Below are 18745 nucleotides of genomic sequence, written 5' to 3'. Positions count from 1 at the left end.
ATTACCTTTCACAAAGATTGAGTTTGCTCTGCATTGCTAAAACTAAAGAGAGCAAAATTATACTTGCAAGTATACAGTAGCCTAATAACTTTTTTACTTTGAACCGCTAAATTAGTTTGTTTTCAATATTTTAATAAAACTGCAAAACAATCACTAGCATACTCAGTATTTGCAAGTATACAGTAGCCTAATGACTTATTATTCTTGATGAACTTTCATACATTCTGCACAATTGCAATACCTTGAGTGGAGAGAGCCTTCTGATTGGTTAGCTTAAAGAAAGGCAAATCTTCATCAAAAAACCTCTGGATTTCATAGGCTGTAGTAGCATAGCCTTCTGTTAAGTCAACCTAATAAATAGTCACATAATATGGTACGTTATGTACCAGATTAGTACATATAGTAGTAGACGATCTGAAAGAAGGATGTCATATGATAATATGAAACTATATTCCCCCCGATCAAACATGAGTGAATCGAGTGTGTTTGGGAGCTTTATGATAAATGCATATGTGACACAACTCCCGAAAAGTATCCACCAACAGCCATATCCAAACCCTTGTACCGAAATCCCAATACTTACAAAAAATTTAACCATTTTTCTTTAGAGTCGTTTAAGTATAATAATGATAAAAAACACCTATACACCTATTTAAATATGTTACCAAGTTTTTGAAAACTGTCGACAATATCCTAAAACTTACCCATCTGATCGGATGATACATAACTAGAAAGATTCATTTGGGCTAAAGTCGCCATTAAAACCTGACAAGCCTTTTTAATCAAAATTAAGACTGGCCAACAGAACGCCCATAAAGCCGTGCTACAGATAGTAGAAAAACGTGCACATTTCACCAGTCTATGGCCGAAATTACCGCTGGAAATTCGTTTGTTGCTCTCGCTCTCTCGAGTTCGAAACATTAATGAATTACTTGTTAACAACTTCGCTGGGGAGCGCATCACTCGATTAGTTATCAAAGACCATATCCTACAACGTAAAAGAGAGGAGACTAGACTGCGTGACCTTTAACAGAACGCTGAACATATCTAACAAAACTATTTCTATTATTTGCTATATGAACTTTCTCTAGACACTTTATATATGTCCTTTTCTATATTTCTATTTCCTTTGTTATTAGTTCATATACAAAATACTTAACATATACCTATATAGGGCCTACATATAAATATATTTACAACATTATTTTATATCATATACCATTATTCCATTTCTATTCCTTTATTATATACAACAATACATTCCCCATATACTTTCCATTCACAATATTCCTAACATTTTTCTATACTTGCACATCTAAAATAAAACTTTTTCACCTTTATATATCTATTTATATTACTTTACCAAATACAACTGTAATATCAACAATTAACCAATTACTCATATACCTGGTTTCAACCCAACTTTACCTCCAAAATAAACCGTTAGTTGCGCCTTTTTGGAGTCGTGCTCCCCAAAATTTATATTATATCATCTCGAACAACTCTCAATTACACTATACTCTGTCAATTCTTGCTGACAACTACTTTTTCAACAACAAGCAGTGCCCTTTCTTTTTTCCATTATCACTTTGGTCGTGGGCTGTATGACAGGGGAATTTCTAGTAAAGAGAATAGTTAGATTAATCAAAGAAGAATCTAAGAGAAAACAATTAACACAGCTATTTGATTGGACAGCTCAAAGAGAAACTACTACTTTAAAGATAATTTCCTAAAACACAATAACAACTACACAGTATCTACCTAGTGCTGTTGCCCAGTATAAACACTATCAAGAGACATCATATTCCATAAGCTATCTCTGAGTTAGTGACATATTAGTGGTTATAAACACTCTCTACATTGTGAAGATAGAATAAGTTCTATATTGACATCAACTATGAATAATCATACATGATACTTATTACTAACATATTGTAGACTGTCTTCTATTCAGTCACAACACCTGTACTAGACTATCTATACCAAGTCTGCATGTCAGTGGAAAGATAACTCCCATTACCTTGGGTGCATCCTTGAACCTGGTGTCTTGCAATAGTAGTAGGGTATTAATCTCTGTCATTCTCACTCCAACTTCACTCTCCATAAAGTTCACCAGCTGCTCTTTTGATCTCCTTCTGTTCTCTAGAAGGTCTCTCTCAAGGTCATCATATTTGTTACGTAAGTCTGTGAGCTGAGGGAGAAGTTTAATAAAGCTATGCTAGTGATATACAAGAAATAAACACAATTCACAAATCAGACTATCAGAAGTCAAGTATAACTTGAGACTAAAATCTACTAAAAGCATGTATCACATCAGTGGTAACAAATTGCTATATATCATTATTTTTCTGTTCGTTATTTATGGCAATAATTTTCTTCACGAAACACTTTCTACCTTCTTCCTGTATAATCGTTAGTCACATTTTTACACTAGTGGAACACGTGTAAATTACAGGTCTGAAATTATGTTACAGTTGTGTAGCTGACTATCTACTCAACTAGTTGAAAGTTTTAATGGTTTCAGAAAGGTATTATTGTCCTGTTGTCTGAGGGTTTTGATGAACTTCAACTAAAGTTGCCTAATATTGATCCCGGAAACATTTAATGACTAATATATTTGTCAGCATATTTAAATTCTATTCAATTCTTCAGATAAAACTTAGTAAAGAATTTTAGTTTATACCGTAGACCACCGCCATACAACATTAATTCGTTCTGATGTTGGCATCGTAAGGCAAAAATTTCAAATAGGTGGGTATAGAAAACCATGGTAATCTTCAGAGATGGGCACTCGTGTTAACATGCTTGAACGAGCAAGCCTTAAGGCTCACTTCACAAATAAATTGAAAAGAATCAATTATCAGGTATCTTTAACTTGCAGTACCAGTGTATTGATCTTATCAGTAATTGTGTCGAATCGAATCTTTACTGTCACCATAGAGGAATCGACTCGATTCTCTATTTTTTATAAGCAAAACGATTCGAGTCAAAGTGCACCAATCCTTCTGTTTATAATTACTACGTTGATGGCAAATTCATCACAGGGAATGATGTCCTATGTAAAGCAATCGGTAACTTGATGTGCGCCAACGCAAAGATGTTGGTGCAGTCCCACGTTGCCACTTGCATATGTTATTAAAAGACTTCAATATTACTGCAAATGTTTTATTGGTCAATATCATGTACTAGCCACTAGCTTTATGGTTTGCCTGCGCACTGATGATAAGTTTGTTCATAAGCTTCATAGCTGCTCGCAAATATCATTCATTCTACCAAAAAGCTTTTATAACGACTTGTTTTTGTACCTATACAAAAACAGCGATCACATATCGCAGTGTTATCAAATCCACCCAAAAATTTTGCCACAATAAATTTAGGAACTTAGGTCATCATGCTGCAAAAATCGAATAAGTTGCATACTTTTTCTTTTACTCACGAAAAACAGCATAAAATCCTGGTTTCAATTTTTTTAATTTTCAGTTTAGAATGAGTGAAAGAAATATTGTAAACAGCAACCTAAATGTATTTCTGCTAGTGAAATCCTTGAAAACTGGATCAATGATAGTTTTAGCTGTTACTTTTTTATATTAGATAATAAGTGTCTGCATTTTGGTCAAACTGCAAAACTTTTAGGATTTTTCCATTGCAGTCAGTTTTCCTAAACTACAGAATAATAAACATTTCTTTTGTTTCTCACTTGCATTAATTCTTGTGCAAAATTTTTTGCTGATTCTAAAAACTTTAAATTGAAGTTATATGACAGAAACTCCACTTTAATAGCAAAAATCCCGAATGTATGCCAGCAACAAATGGTAGGCATGACCAATGATATACAGCCCCCCAAGGATAGCCGACGGCTTTCATATGGGCGGGGTTTAATGATGAAGCTATGTTGGGATGAACCCGAACACGGCACCCGAACAAACAAATATGCTGAATAAAGCCCCTTGTAAATTTACAAATATTATGAACTATAGTGGTTACTTTACTTATCTGTTGATTTCACTTTGTTGTCAAATAAATATAGTATCCCAATATTGTCACCATTATGATCAGTCAGTTGCCATTCGTAAGCATTCGTGATATTAATAGTCATAATCGTAAAATAGCTCAAATTCGGTTTTGTATTTAGATTTTGAGTATGAAAACTACACTGCAAAGCTTTGCCTGCTGTCCCATCTTATTGGCAAGGTAAAACAATGTGAGAACGGTGAAAGACTTTGTCATTTTATATTAGGGGTGGCAAAATATTAATCAAAACTAGGAAAAAAAAGCCGTTGTTCGGGTAAACTATATTCAACTTTAAGCAAATACTACAACCTTTAAAAATTTTAAAATTATTAAAAGTAGGTAATTTGAAATGTCTTATTTTGTATGGATGCATTATTTTGGTTAGGTATCACCCTCCATTATAGAAATTCAAAGTTTGCTATTGTGAACCGACTGAATGAGCTAATGAAACGATAACAGCGAGTAGTGCTTTTCAAAGCCTAACAAGGCAATGCGATCGCCCCACGAGAGTTGTGTTAGCTCCGAATCCCAGGCTAGCATAATCCTAACAGAGCTCCATCATTAAACCCGCCCATATGACAGCCATAGGCTATCCTTGGGGGGCTGTATATCATTGGCATGACTTAATTCCACTTGGAAAAGCAATGAAGTTCCTAGCGAAACTGTTGATACCATAAAACCTGTATTTGAACGCCAATGTGGAAGAAGGTTTGAAAAATAGAGCGCCACTCTTTATTTGAACGCCCCTTATATTTGAGCACTATATGACTGCCACTGACTATATGACTACTATATGACTGCCACTATTTGACATTTTTGACCTTTACGAACCCAAGTGATCAGTAAAAATAGTCCAAAAAGCTGTACTAGTAATTGTAAACATTGAATACACTTGAATACATCAATAAAAATTAATTCGTTCATTGTTCATTCGTTCTGTTTGTATTGAAGTCCAGTTTTTAAACGTAGTCTTAAAGGTTGACATGCAACAAAATTCACATTACCGTTATTTAGTATCAAAGATTCACCGCATCTTACTCTGCTGTGTTGTAGGTGCAAAATATGTGGAAATGTGATTAAAGAATAGAGAACGCATAATATTATTATGCTTTATTATTTATCTTGAGGTGTTGACTGATGTTCTAAAAAAAGAATCAAGGAGATTGACCAACCAGAAGCTGAGATATAGCCAGCCAAACACAGGTCTACCAAAAAATCAAAGTGGGCCTAACAATCATTGCTCTGAGAAACCTGAACCAGTCCCTCTGACGTGTAGAATAGTTTTAGAATAAAATAATTACACGCATCTATTATTTCGCAACATTCTGTTATCACTTTCTACAAATTATATTAGTTACATCATTTATTCTATACGCAGTTATATTATTATTTTGTATAATATGCATTATGATTATTATATTAATCATAAAAAATAATCATAGATAAGATAATAGATCAATAGAAAAATCAAATCAAAAGTTATCGTTTTCTTTTCTTACAGCAAGAGCAGCACGGTCAAGTTTTTCTTTTTAAGATTATGGCTGTAGTGAACTTACAGTCTGTTAATAGTGACGATAATCATGAAAATCAACTGAATGCTGCAGTAGGTACACAGTAGAAAAATGATGATTGAACAAAAATTCACATTCCCATTTCTTATTCTAAACGAACTGCAATCGCGGATGTCGCATATAGACTATACACACGCTGTTCGTTGAACAGAGGATCTTCGGAGCATATCCGTGGAGATCGAGTTAAAATTTGAAGCCCAATAGTCAAAATCTGCTCTTCTGTTTTGAAAAATCACGGCGAGGGGTTGTGGGCAAATGCCTTTACCACACAATATTTGCTTGATTTTCTTGAGAAACCAGAGCTAGTCAGTAAATTATTTACTATCGCGAGAAGCGTTTCACATCTCGTAGCCTAAAACAATCATTATATGTAACGGCGGTAAGGGTGCGCAACTCCGGCACATGAACATTAAGTCGATTTTATACGTCACAGTTTTCGGGATTTTCGAAGGGTTTTCCTCTGATTCTTTATTAGGTAGACCTGTGTTTGGCTGGCTATATCTCAGCTTCTAGTGGGTCAATCTCCTTGATTCTTTTTTTAGAACATCAGTCAACACCTCAAGATAACTAATAAAGCATAATAATATTATGCTTTCTCTATTCTTTAAAAGCTCTTAAAAGCTCAAAAACGAACAGTTAGTCGCAGCTTTTCAGATTCTAATCTACGGTGGTTTCGTGATGGCAGTGATTAACTGTTCGTTTTTTAGTTTTTAAGAGCTTGTAATCACATTTCCACATATTTTGCACCGACAACACAGCAGAGTAAGACATGGTGAATCTTTTCATACCAAATAACTGTAATGTGAATTTTGTTGCAAGTAAACCTTTAACGGTTTTTTCGTTAAAACATTGAATACAACGCCATAGATATAATTAGTAAATGTATCAGGATAATGGTAGTTCTTTGTTTTAATGCAACCTTGATACTTCAAAGTATATAACAAAAACGTTTTTAGCAATTAGAATGCTTTGAACGACTTGCGATAGGAACTTGTGCTAAAAATTTATCATTACTTTAATCAGATTTAAGTTTTTCATATAGTAATCCGTACAAGTTAAAAAAGTTGTTTGGACGTTAATATCAACTAGTTTAGCAGTGCAAAAAAATTCAGGTCAGCAGACACTATGAAAGGTCTTGAACGGCTAAAAGATGATGGAATGGTTTCATACGAAAGCAACAATCAGAGCGCAACCTGTAGAGCAAACGATGCAAATATTTTTGTTTAAAAAATGTTAATTTTAAATTCTACTTGTATTATAATTATGGCTTTTTTATATCACTTGATCATGAATATATATTAGTAGCATTTGATAAATTATTATTATTATCATAAAACTTATAAATTAGCAGATTTATAGCATATCATTAAGCCAGTTTTGGCTTTAAACTGTAGCAAGCATATCAATAAGCGCAGTGAGCTTTAATGCAACCTTGTTATAAATACCGTAAAACTTCTAATTGAATGCCATAGTGCTTTATTTTTCAACCATTTCTTTATAATAGTGGCGGTCAATTGGAGGCGGCGTTCAAATAGAGGCTGGTGGTTTATTTTTCAAATGGCTCGTCAGAATTTTCGGAAGATAAATTTAGCCCTATTACGCGCAAAGCGAATGTCGCCTATATTTAGCTCTTTTTTTGCGAAAGGGAAATTAAACCTTTTCGATGCAATAAATCTGCTAACTTACCTCCAACTTGTCAAAGATATCTTAATAAATATGCATCAAGAAACTGATAAACATATTTACCAGTTGGTATCTATTGCTTGAAATTGACCTGCGATAATACTATAGCCTGTGTCCTTTGCAATTTGTTGGCTTTTCCAATTTTCATTTCATTTTAAATTTGAACACATATGTTTATTTAATATCTATATTTAACAATGTTGCATAAAAGCTCATTGCACTAATTGATATGTTGGCTACAGTTTGCAGCCAAAACTAGCTTTTATGTGCAATAAAAGTGAATTTATGAGCATCGATCCATTGTAAGCCGTGTTAAGATAGCCGAGAGGATGCTATTAAATAACGTGCTAGAAATCTGCATATTTATAAATTATATAATGATATCCTATCAAATTATACAAATATATACTCATGAACAAGTGGTATAATTTAACCATATTTATATTACATTCAGAAACATAAATTATCGTTTTTAAAACAAAAATATTTCCATCGTTTGCTCAGATAGTTGCGTTCTGATTGTTGCTTTCGATGGAACGAACATATTCTAGTTGTTCAATACCTCCAACAATACTTTCCTTCTGCACTGCTGCCTAAACTGTTCTTCTGCACTGTTGAACTAGTCGACATTAGCCTCCAAATAGTTTTTTGGCAGAGCAAAACTCTTACGCGCTGCATTTAGCCCAAATGCAACGCATAAAAGTTGGCTCGCTAAACGTAACCTTTGGCCCAAAACTTGCAAACCGTTTTTTATGCATGTTCTTCTAAAGATTAGGACCACGTTAAACAAGCAACTACTAGCCTGACTATTAGTACAGTTGGTAGAGGGGGTCTGCGTGCACCCCCCGGAAATCAATTTCTAATTGGTGTCTTCCTATGGGGAAAAATGTGTAGAAAACGGTTAGCTATGTTAAAAATTTGAAATATTGTCCCACGTGCCTTTTTTATGCAAATTAAGCCGCCATTACATGAAAATACTAAAATCGCTATAACTCCGCCAATACAACAGATAACTGCAAAAATAAGGTGTCTAGACCCAGGTTTTGAGGGTCTAGCATCAATATAAGACCAGTCTCATAGTGACCACATGTGTTCCTGACATGTAAGATATGCAAATTAGTGCCGCCATTACTGAAAAACCTATTTTTACCATATCTTTGCAAATGTTATAGCAATCGTGAAGAATGTGTTGCCTGTACTCGTATTTTAAGGGTGAAAGAACATAAGACCAGTCGTTTTTTCATCACAAGTGTCATTTGCACATTAAAAAGAAAAAAAAATTAAGATATAGATGCTTCTGGAAATCATCTAAATGTTCCCTGTCATCACAAGCTTCAATCGTCATCGCTTTCATCGCTGTCGAAGTCAAATGAATCTGTTTCTTCGTCTTCGCAATTATCTTCTGCTTCCTTCTGATCATCAATAGTTTCAAGGAGATCAACTAGTGAGGTAGGTAGTACTGGACCACATGACCACAATGGTTCCAGCATGCCTTCTTCTGTCTTTATCCATCCCTGGCCCTCGTCGTAGGGGTTTGGCTTTTCACAAATGGGTTCGTTAGCTCGTAGGCTTGATACTTTCTGATAAGGTTCATGGTGGAGTCATCTTTGAGTGCGTCCTCAAGGTTCTCCCGGTTGCATGACTCGATAATCTCCAGTAGTGTGGAAGGATTGTCAATCATCAATGTGTTCTCTTCCTCAGCAAACTGTTCAATCAACAGCCTTTCCATTGCTTCGCAAACAGTTTTAATGCAAAACAGGGATTTGGCATATGCTTTGTCACAAGCTGTGCCTCTAAGAGAATCTCAGTGTATCCTGAACCCTTCATTTTGTGGCCTGTGAGCATGCCGATGATGTTCATGGATGTGTGAAAGGGGCCAATCATTACAACATGTTTGGCAAACTCTTCTGGCCAACGCCAAATAATGGGGAGTGCCTTCATTTCAAACGCCAAGGTCAAATGTATTGAGGACCCATTTCTGACCCACCTCGGCTGTGGCTGCCTCAGACCGCTTCAGTAGCTCACGAACGACTGTGTTGTCAGTTATTGGTTGATGAATAGGTGTAAAGTAGTCAACAGTTGATTTCCTTGGTGGCGGAGTTCCAGTTGCAGAGATGAACCCCCCTAGTCCAGGCACAGGCTGTTCACCACTGCTTCCAATATACCTGCTGAAGAGCCAGACGTAGTACTCTTCTTTCTTGGTAGTATAAACTGTTTCATTTTTAACAGGTGGTGTGAATGAAGAGCCATCTGGAAACACTGGTCCAATACGAGTGAAGTGCAGGGGTGGGAGGGTTTCTGGTGTATCAACTTTCAAGCTACGCTGTTTGGATTTATCCATCATTGGAAGCATTCGGACATTTGAATTTTGGATCCCGGGCTTGACCTCCTGTACCATGATTCCCCCAGCACTGTTGACAATATTGCTGCCATGAACATTCGTTGTAGTTTTGTTGAGGTTGTCCCACTCACAATGAAATACCATGTTGCCCTCTCCCTGTCACAATCTGGGGTGTGAGATAGGTTGATACCTCATCCAAGACCTTGGCCAGTGCAGTTTCCATCTCTAAACCAAAATCATATGTCTCGGAGTGACCAAGTCGGTGCAATATCTTGGTGAGCTGCTTGCTATGAAACAAGTGTCGAACGGTCACACACAATAGCATGTGCTTTGGTAATTTCCATTTTCCATCTGACACTGCACGGCAAATGTCTTGCCCAATGGAGAATACCAGTCGCTTCATCTTTTCACTTGTATCTATGTCTTCTTTTCCTGACATCACCATGCTTAGAAAACGAATGAGATCAGATGGTAGTAGATCATCACAGCTGAGGTCCATATCATCTAATGTTGGCGGCCATGGGAGGACTTTGGAGTCTTTGTAAGCCTGTAGAATATTACTGCGAAGAAGCAGAGCAGCGTTTTGGTATTTGTCTTTGCTACCAAGCGTGTAAGCTTGTGCTAAAGCATCGTTAATCAAAATATTGGAATTGTACACAAGCCAAAATGAAATTGCATCAAGTTTGTCATGATCAACCTTCAGAAAGGACACATGCTCCTTGATTGAATCATTTTGTAGACATTTCAGGAGTTTCTCTGAGCGGTAGTTTTCATTCTCCTGCCCATTGCGTTTCAGTTCTTCAATATACAGCAAGCGCAATGATATTAGACGCAGGACTTCATTCCGTTGGATGACATGAGTTCGAATGTGCTCCCGTACAAAATTCAGTGCCTTCTCATAAGCGGCCGAAATCTTCGCGTGTTTAGTACGCTTTGGGTCATTTGCTCTGTTAACCCCGCGTTCAAAGTTAGCAAATGCGGTGTGGAATGATCTCAAACATGATGGGTGATGTTTTACTTCTACAGCAAAGAGGTCTACATTTTTCACACGTCTATGAAGCCGAAACATGCCCATTTTTTCAGCTCTCGATTCAATTTGTTCCCATGCATTTTCCTTGTTTCTCCAAGATGAGAAATGGACAGGTCGTACAGTTTTTCGATCAGCACCTTTGATCTCTACTTTCTCACAAAAAATGCACTCCTCTGAAAAGACAGGTGAGTTGAATGTCTACGAGGTGAATGCAATAGCGAGGTAGATGCCTGTGGTTCCTCAGTTGTCTTATTTTCTATAAGATGCAGATTGCCAGAGAACCGCTGATAACACTGACGGTGATACCCATTATTTCCAAGGTCCTCGGGGACAGTCTCAGGAATCTGGTCGCATACAGACTGCATACGATAGGGAGATGCATGTGGCTGACAGAGCCGCAGGTCCCGGATTTCATGAAGGTGCTTTAGTTTATCAAATGCAGTTCCTTTGATTCTACTGAGTGGGGTAAAAAGCCCATGATCAGAGATGGATAACACATGAAGCATGCATACAGGTGCAGGTGAAGCAGGCTTTTTGCTCAGGCTGGTGCGTTCAGTGCTGGCAGATTCAGCATTCCTTCGCTTTGGCATGATGGCGAACTTATACCAAAACTATTACTCTGAAATGAGAAGTATAGGCCTATAACCAACATGATGAAGTGTTTTGAAATATTACTACCAATGACACTAAGTCATGCAAGTAATTGCATTAATTGTCTTATCAAATAGAGCTTGAGAGATTATATAAACACCTTTTACCTATCTGACTATAAGCAGACTAAATTATGATAAACCTAGAAAAGATAAACCTAGAATGATTCATAAATTGCTGAAAAACACACTGCTTCATCCAATCCTTCATTCAAGATACCCGTTTAAAAAGTAAAAATCAATTAAAGTTGAAAAAGTGTTTGTCTTCTAAGGGACAGAGATCGATATTTTTTAGTGCAATGAAATTATATAATAAATTTTTGAGTGATTGTGCGGGCTCTGCTCCGGGTCAGCTGAAGGCGAAGTTGGTGGAGCGCCTGTGGGCGTCCTGGGACTGTCCTTCCTGACTCTGGTGCTCCGGAGTGTGCGCTTATCGCTGATTCTGTTTCTTTTCCTACTGCTTGCTGGGGCTGCCTTGACTCTAGCCTCTGGCTATCTGGCATGTCCTATTGCTACTCTGTGTATTTTTTTTTACTCATATTGTCATGTTATTATTACGCAATAAAAATCAAATCAAATCAAATCAAATCAATATAAATGACACGGATTCAATGAATCACATCCTCTCCTATTCAGTAAAGTGTTGCCACCTATGATGAAATGATAAAAAATATTTCACTGCTTAATAAACACTAATTGGTAAGTACCCTCAGAATCTCTCATTACCTGACTATATCTCATTATAATAAAACAAATAAGCAAAAGGCACATTCAAATATAGTCTAATAATAAACATCAACCCATAAAACAAGGGTACAGACAACACGTTCTTCACGATTGCTATAACATTTGCAAAGATATGGTAAAAATAGGTTTTTCAGTAATGGCGGCACTAATTTGCATATCTTACATGTCAGGAACACATGTGGTCACTATGAGACTGGTCTTATATTGATGCTAGACCCTCAAAACCTGGGTCTAGACACCTTATTTTTGCAGTTATCTGTTGCATTGGCGGAGTTATAGCGATTTTAGTATTTTCATGTAATGGCGGCTTAATTTGCATAAAATAGGCACGTGGGACAATATTTCAAATTTTTAACATAGCAAACTGTTTTCTACACATTTTTCCCCATAGGAAGACATCAATTAGAAATTGATTTCCGGGGGGTGCACGCAGACCCCCTCTACCAACTAGACTATATTAATTATTTTTATAGTGTAGCTTTTCAAGTTCATCTGCCAACGTAAATTTAAACTATGTTTTATATAGGTACATGCACTTCGAAGTATCAAGACGGCGTTAAACATGAAACTACAACAGCCTGAGACCATTACTGATTATTTCTATGGTGTTGCTTTTCAAGTTTTAATGAAAAAAACCAAAAGCTTTAGAGTTGGATAATGAGAGAATTGATTGTTATTAATTGTTATTAACCGATTCCTTATTAACACGACTGTGGAGACACTTTTCTACTGATCACTTGATATTATAAGTTCATAAAGATCAAAGATAGTCAAAGTGGCGGTCAAATGGAGGTGGCGTTCCAATAGACGGTGGCACTCTATTTTTCAACCCTTTTCTCGTAGTGGTGGTCAAATAGAGGTGGCGTTCTATTAGAGGTAGCATTCAATTAAAAGTTTTACGGTAGTTATTAAATGAAAAATGCCTTTAAATTTAAAATCAAATTAAAAAATTTTAATCTCAAACAAATTGCCACGTAGACTATAAGATCATTGTAGGTTAATTGCAAGCAATAAATATCAACTATTAGTGATGTGAATGTATCAGCTTCCTTGTGCGTATTTATTTAGAGAGTTGGAGTACGACAGGCTAGAAGTAAATTAGCAATTTTTTTGCATCCAAAGAGGTTAATGTCTCACCACCCGAAGGAGAGTGAAAAATAGGGGTGACATTCGACAAGGTGTTTAAAAAATACATCGCCACCCTTAATTTGGTTGCCATCTCGAAAATGTCACCTCTAATGAAGCGCCACTAAAGGAGGGGTTGATAAATACAGCACCATGACATTCAAATAAAGGTTTTACAGTATTTGCTATACAAACAGTCAATAGATAATGTGTGTAGCTAAATTAGCATTTTTAGGTTGTTGCTATTTAGCTATATTGTCATGAGTCAATTTTTGTAAGAATTGATAGAGAATGGATTTTGTTTATTTGAGTGAATTGAACCATTGAAATTAGAATAGGCAAAGAATTGAGAACTGAATTGTGAAAGTGTTGCAGTGAATTGAATTTATTGAAGTGAATACATGACATATGATGCAGAAGAATTGAAAATTAAGTCGTAATATTTTGATGAGAATTGAAATGAATCATATCATTTTTCAAAGCCTTATAAACATCTCTGGTAATTATTTAATGTAAACACCCCCTAGTAATAAACATCAAAATTTTATATATGTACTGTACATATTAAAAATCAGTAACAAAATAGTATATTAACGTTAGTAACTATAGTTACCTACTGCGATTTTAGTGTATTTAGTGTATCTAGTGGTTATGATTTGCTTATGATTACGGCTACGATTCGTATGTTTTCCTTTAATGTCATTGTCAATCTTAGGACCCATGGCTAACAAATTTAATTTATACATGCAGTTACACAGTTATATACATATAATGAATTAACATTTACAGTAAATATTACAATAAACAGTAAAATGCACAATAATTTTTCATTTTTGCTTTAGTAATTTTTCACTTTCACTGATTTTCGTTTTACTAATGCGATATCAAGCATTTCGAAAATACGCACTGAGAAAGAGCAACATATCTTTTTCAGGCGGTGTCAGAGGGATTTGGACAAATAGCATATCGGCATTTTCGCTATTCCGACGTATTCAACACAGCAAACACCAAATTAGATTTTCAAAAGACATTTTTGTTGAGGTCGTTCGGCGAAAAAAGCCATAACGAGGGGACAAAAAACATAAGGCAAAAACAAAAAGAGGATAGCGAAAAAAACGAAAAAAAATTGTAAAACAGAGACATTGTAATCCAGGTGTGCGCTGCAATAAAATAAATAATTTTGGTTCATGACTAATGATTTTATGCATTGTTACTACAGAAGATAAAAAGTCAGCAAAAAGTTAATGTTTATTGAATATCTGTTTTGTTTGTATCAAATTTGTTCAAATATTCCAAAAAGGTATAACTTGCAGTGACAATATAAAAACAGCTAAAGTTTTCACAATGTACTAATATATGCAATATTTTGTACTCGAAATGGAAAGGTATTTAACAGAAATTCAAAACTATTTAACTATTCAAAACACTATTCAACAACATATTACACAAAGGGACAGCAGGTAGAAAATCGATGACCGGGTGGGCACAAATCTGGAAATTAAAAAGTACATTTCTCCAGCTACACGTCCTTCAACCGATTACACCCAGCTTACCAATAATACTTCAGCACATGTTTACATGTTGATGTTGAACACAATAGTAGAATTCACTAAATGTTCATAGAGTGTTTAAAATGAACAATTGTCAGCATATTGGTTATGATAAATTTATTATTCATATAAGTTACCTAACAGTAATAAAATGAGTCTAGGAGAAAAGTACAGTTGTCGGCTCTTTATGTTTAAAAAAAATTAAAAAGGAAATAACTCTTACTTATATAATATTTTGTTAGCAATTATTAGTTGTTGGTAATATATATTCACAACAAACTCTTGAGATAGCTGGCCAGATTTGCCCTAAGTGCAGTTTCGAAGCATTATGGGAACAGATTTCAAAATTCTCTCACGTCATTTACAACAAGTGCTGAACATAATTATACAGGTAGCCATTGATGACATCAGAAGTCGCTGAAGCAAGATTAATCAACTACTAGTGATAGAAAGAGTGAATCACAAGTCAGGTCAGGTGCTAGCCTGCTACTGGTAACCATGTAACCCAGTACTACCTGTGCCATGGGTCGGGTCGCCGGCGACTAAACCGGCAACCCCTCCCTTTCTTTGAAAGGAGGGTTTGGAGGGAACCAAAAACAACATCCACCCAACATTCGGGCATGTACTATCCCGACAGCAAAAACACCAGTTGGAAAGGGCGAAAGAATCTCTTGCAGATCAACGGCCGCGTACTGCAACTTGTCATACTCCCAATTGTCTAGGTCTTCTTGCCATTGGATCAGAGTATGACTAGCCAAGTTAGTGGATCTCTGCAGTGCATCAGAAGAACCACTTAAATCCATGCACAGCTTTCTGCTTGCACCAAACCAACCAACCAAGCCATGCGGCGATTGGAAGGTGGCAACGGGGACAGGGTAGTGAAACCTGGGAGTCCTCAGCTCCCAACCAGCACGCAGGCGGTGGAAGTTTATCAGTCGCTCGTCTCTTGAATGGAACAGGAGAGATGTTCGGTAGTTGCTTTCACGACTGAGCAGCCCTTTTTAGGGACCGCCCTGCTCACCTCAATCCAAGGAAGAGACTAGAAAAGATGTCCTATACATGGTCTGTTCCATTCTCACCTGGCTAGATTACCGCGTCCAGATGGTTCACCTTATTTGCGGTAGAAAACAACAGATTACACTAGCAACATGGAATATACGCACGCTTATGGACAATCAGCGCAGTGATCGACCTGACCGTCGCACAGCTTTTGTGGCACATGAGCTCAGAAGACATGATATTGATATTGCTGCACTGCAGGAGACAAGACTTGCTGATGAGGGCCAGATGACAGAAGTGGGAGGTGGTTATACATTCTATTGGAAAGGGAGAGATGCTAAGGATCATAGGCTGTATGGAGTAGGTTTCGCTGTTAAAAATGAGCTTGTTAAGCACATGGACCATCTTCCTGTCGGCATTTCAGATCGACTGATGACCTTACAACTAAACATCAGTAAGAACAGGAAAGCAACACTGATCAGTGCCTATGCTCCGACCCTGATGGCCGAGCAAGAGGATAAAGAGCTATTCTATTCAGCTCTTGATGACACTGTATCGCATATTCCTAGAGCCGACAAGGTTGTGCTTCTTGGAGACTTTAATGCAAGAGTTGGTACGGACAGCACGACATGGAAGGACGTCATCGGCAAAAAGGGAATTGGCAGTATGAATGACAATGGTCTCATGCTTCTCACCAAATGTGCAGAACTTAACCTTGTGATTACAAACACCCTGTTCAGACAGAAGAATAGAAGGAAAACAACCTGGAGGCACACTCGCTCCGGTCACTGGCACTTGATAGACTATATAATCACCAAACAGCGGGACTTGGCAGATGTAAGAGTAACCAAAGCGATCAACTCAACAGATAGCTGCTGGACGGATCACAGATTGGTGAAAACTCTGCTGAGTTTCACTCTACAGCCCAAACAGAGAAGAGCTAAACGGACAGCAAGGCCAAAGTACAACGTGAATCTATTCAATAAACCGGATGTGAAAAAAGACTTTCAAACAAAAATCAATGAGAGACTATCAGCTGAAATCTATGACCAAAATGTCAACTCGACTTGGACAAATCTAAAGAGCTGTATCACTGAGACATGCGAGGAGGTATTAGGCAAAGCGAAAAGGCACCACCAAGACTGGTTTGATGAGAATGACCTAGAAATAGAACAACTTATAAATAAAAAACGATCTAAATTTGCAGCCTGGCAAAACGATCTTAGAAACAAGGAGAAACAGAAGGCATACCACAGCATACGAACAGATGTGTAGCGACGAGTTCGAAGGATGCAGAATGAATGGTGGACACAAAAGGCAGAGGAGCTTCAGAGTTTGGCGGATCAGAATAAGACAAGGGATTTCTTTGCAGAGACACGAAAACTGTACGGTCCTCTGTCACATGGCTCTGTACCTGTTTGAGACAAGAATGGTGTGCTCCATAAAGACAAAGATGCCATCAGAGATTGCTGGAAAGAACACTTTTCAAATCTTTTGAACCAAACATCCACTGTAGCTGATCCAGTCCTGCAGAAAGTCCCACAGCTGCCAACCCATCAGCAGCTAGGAGAAGAGCCAACACTAGTCGAGACGAAATCCTCCATTCGAGCAATGAAGAGTGGGAAGGCTGCTGGCGCTGATGGAATACCTGCAGAAGTTCTCAAGCATGGTGGAACTAAACTTACCAAGAAACTGCACTGCTTTTTTACACTTGTGTGGACAACTGAGAAAATACATGTACCTGATTAATTACGTGATGCACTGATTGTTACCATCTTCAAAAAAGGAGATAGGACGATGCGTGGGAACTACAGGGGGATATCCCTCTTGTCAATAACGGGGAAGATTCTAGCTAGAATTCTGTCCTATAGACTCTCCAGTGTTGCGGAAAAAATTCTTCCAGAGAGGCAGTGTAGTTTTAGGCCTGGCAGGGGCACAGTAGATATGATATTTGCTGCTAGACAGATCCAGGAAAAATACCGAGAACAGAACAAGGACCTTTACATGGCCTTCATAGACCTTACCAAGGCTTTCGACACTGTTGACAGACAATCTCTCTACAAAGTACTTGAGAAAATCGGCTGCCCTCCCAAATTTGTGGCTATTGTGCAGCTTCTGCATGATGAGATGAACGCATCAGTTTTGGTGGATGGCCAACAAACGGATCCTTTTGGAGTAAAAACTGGGGTGAAACAAGGCTGCGTGATTGCACCAACGCTGTTTTCTATCTACTTATATGCTATACTACACCTTGTGAAACAAGAACTCTCTGAAGGTATCACATTGAACTACCGAATAGGCGATCTGTTCAACCTGCAGAGACTTCGGGCTAAAACTCTAACTTTGAAACAAAGTGTTCTTGAGCTCCAATATGCTGATGACAATGCTCTCATGGCTCATACAGAAGAAAATCTTCAAGAAGTCATGACAGCTTTTGAAAATGCTTACAGGGCTCTTGGACTCAAGCTGAATGCAAAGAAAACTCAAGTATTGTACCAGCCGAAACCTGGAAAAAACATAGTCACTCCACGCATTGTTGCCGGAGGCGAACCACTTTGCCCTGTAGATGACTTTGTATACCTAAGTAGTAATCTCTCCTCCAAGGCCGACCTAGGGAAGGAGATAGAGAGAAGACTGCAGGGAGCTAGCATAGCATACAGCAAACTGAGACAAAGAGTGTTTGAAAATCCAGTCTTGCAAGTTGACAACAAGCTAAAAGTGTACAAGGCAGTAATTGTCCCCACACTACTGTATGCCTCAGAAACGTGGGCTACTTACAGCACTGACGTCAAGGTTCTGGAGAACTATCACATGAGGAAAATGAGAGAATTACTAATGATCAAATGGTCTGACAAACGCACTAACAATAGTGTGTATCAACAGGCTAAGATGTCCAGCCTCGAAAGTATGATCGTTAAGAACAGACTTCGTTGGGCTGCACACTTGGTTAGAATGCCAAACTACAGACTACCAAAACAGATTCTGTATGCCGAACTAGAAAATGGGAAGAGGTCACAGGGGGGACAAAGAAAGCGCTA

The 18745-nt window shown here is 37.4% G+C and overlaps 1 pseudogene; it reads left to right on the top strand.

The window, feature by feature from the left end:
* The first annotated feature begins 15809 nt into the window (after nt 1–15809).
* Nucleotides 15810–17456, top strand: LOC137388131 (craniofacial development protein 2-like; annotated as a pseudogene).
* Nucleotides 17457–18745: the final 1289 nt, after the last annotated feature.

Source organism: Watersipora subatra, chromosome 2 (genome assembly GCF_963576615.1).
Source record: "Watersipora subatra chromosome 2, tzWatSuba1.1, whole genome shotgun sequence".
In the NCBI taxonomy this organism is placed as follows: domain Eukaryota; kingdom Metazoa; phylum Bryozoa; class Gymnolaemata; order Cheilostomatida; family Watersiporidae; genus Watersipora; species Watersipora subatra.
This window is presented reverse-complemented; position numbering and strand designations above follow the sequence as displayed.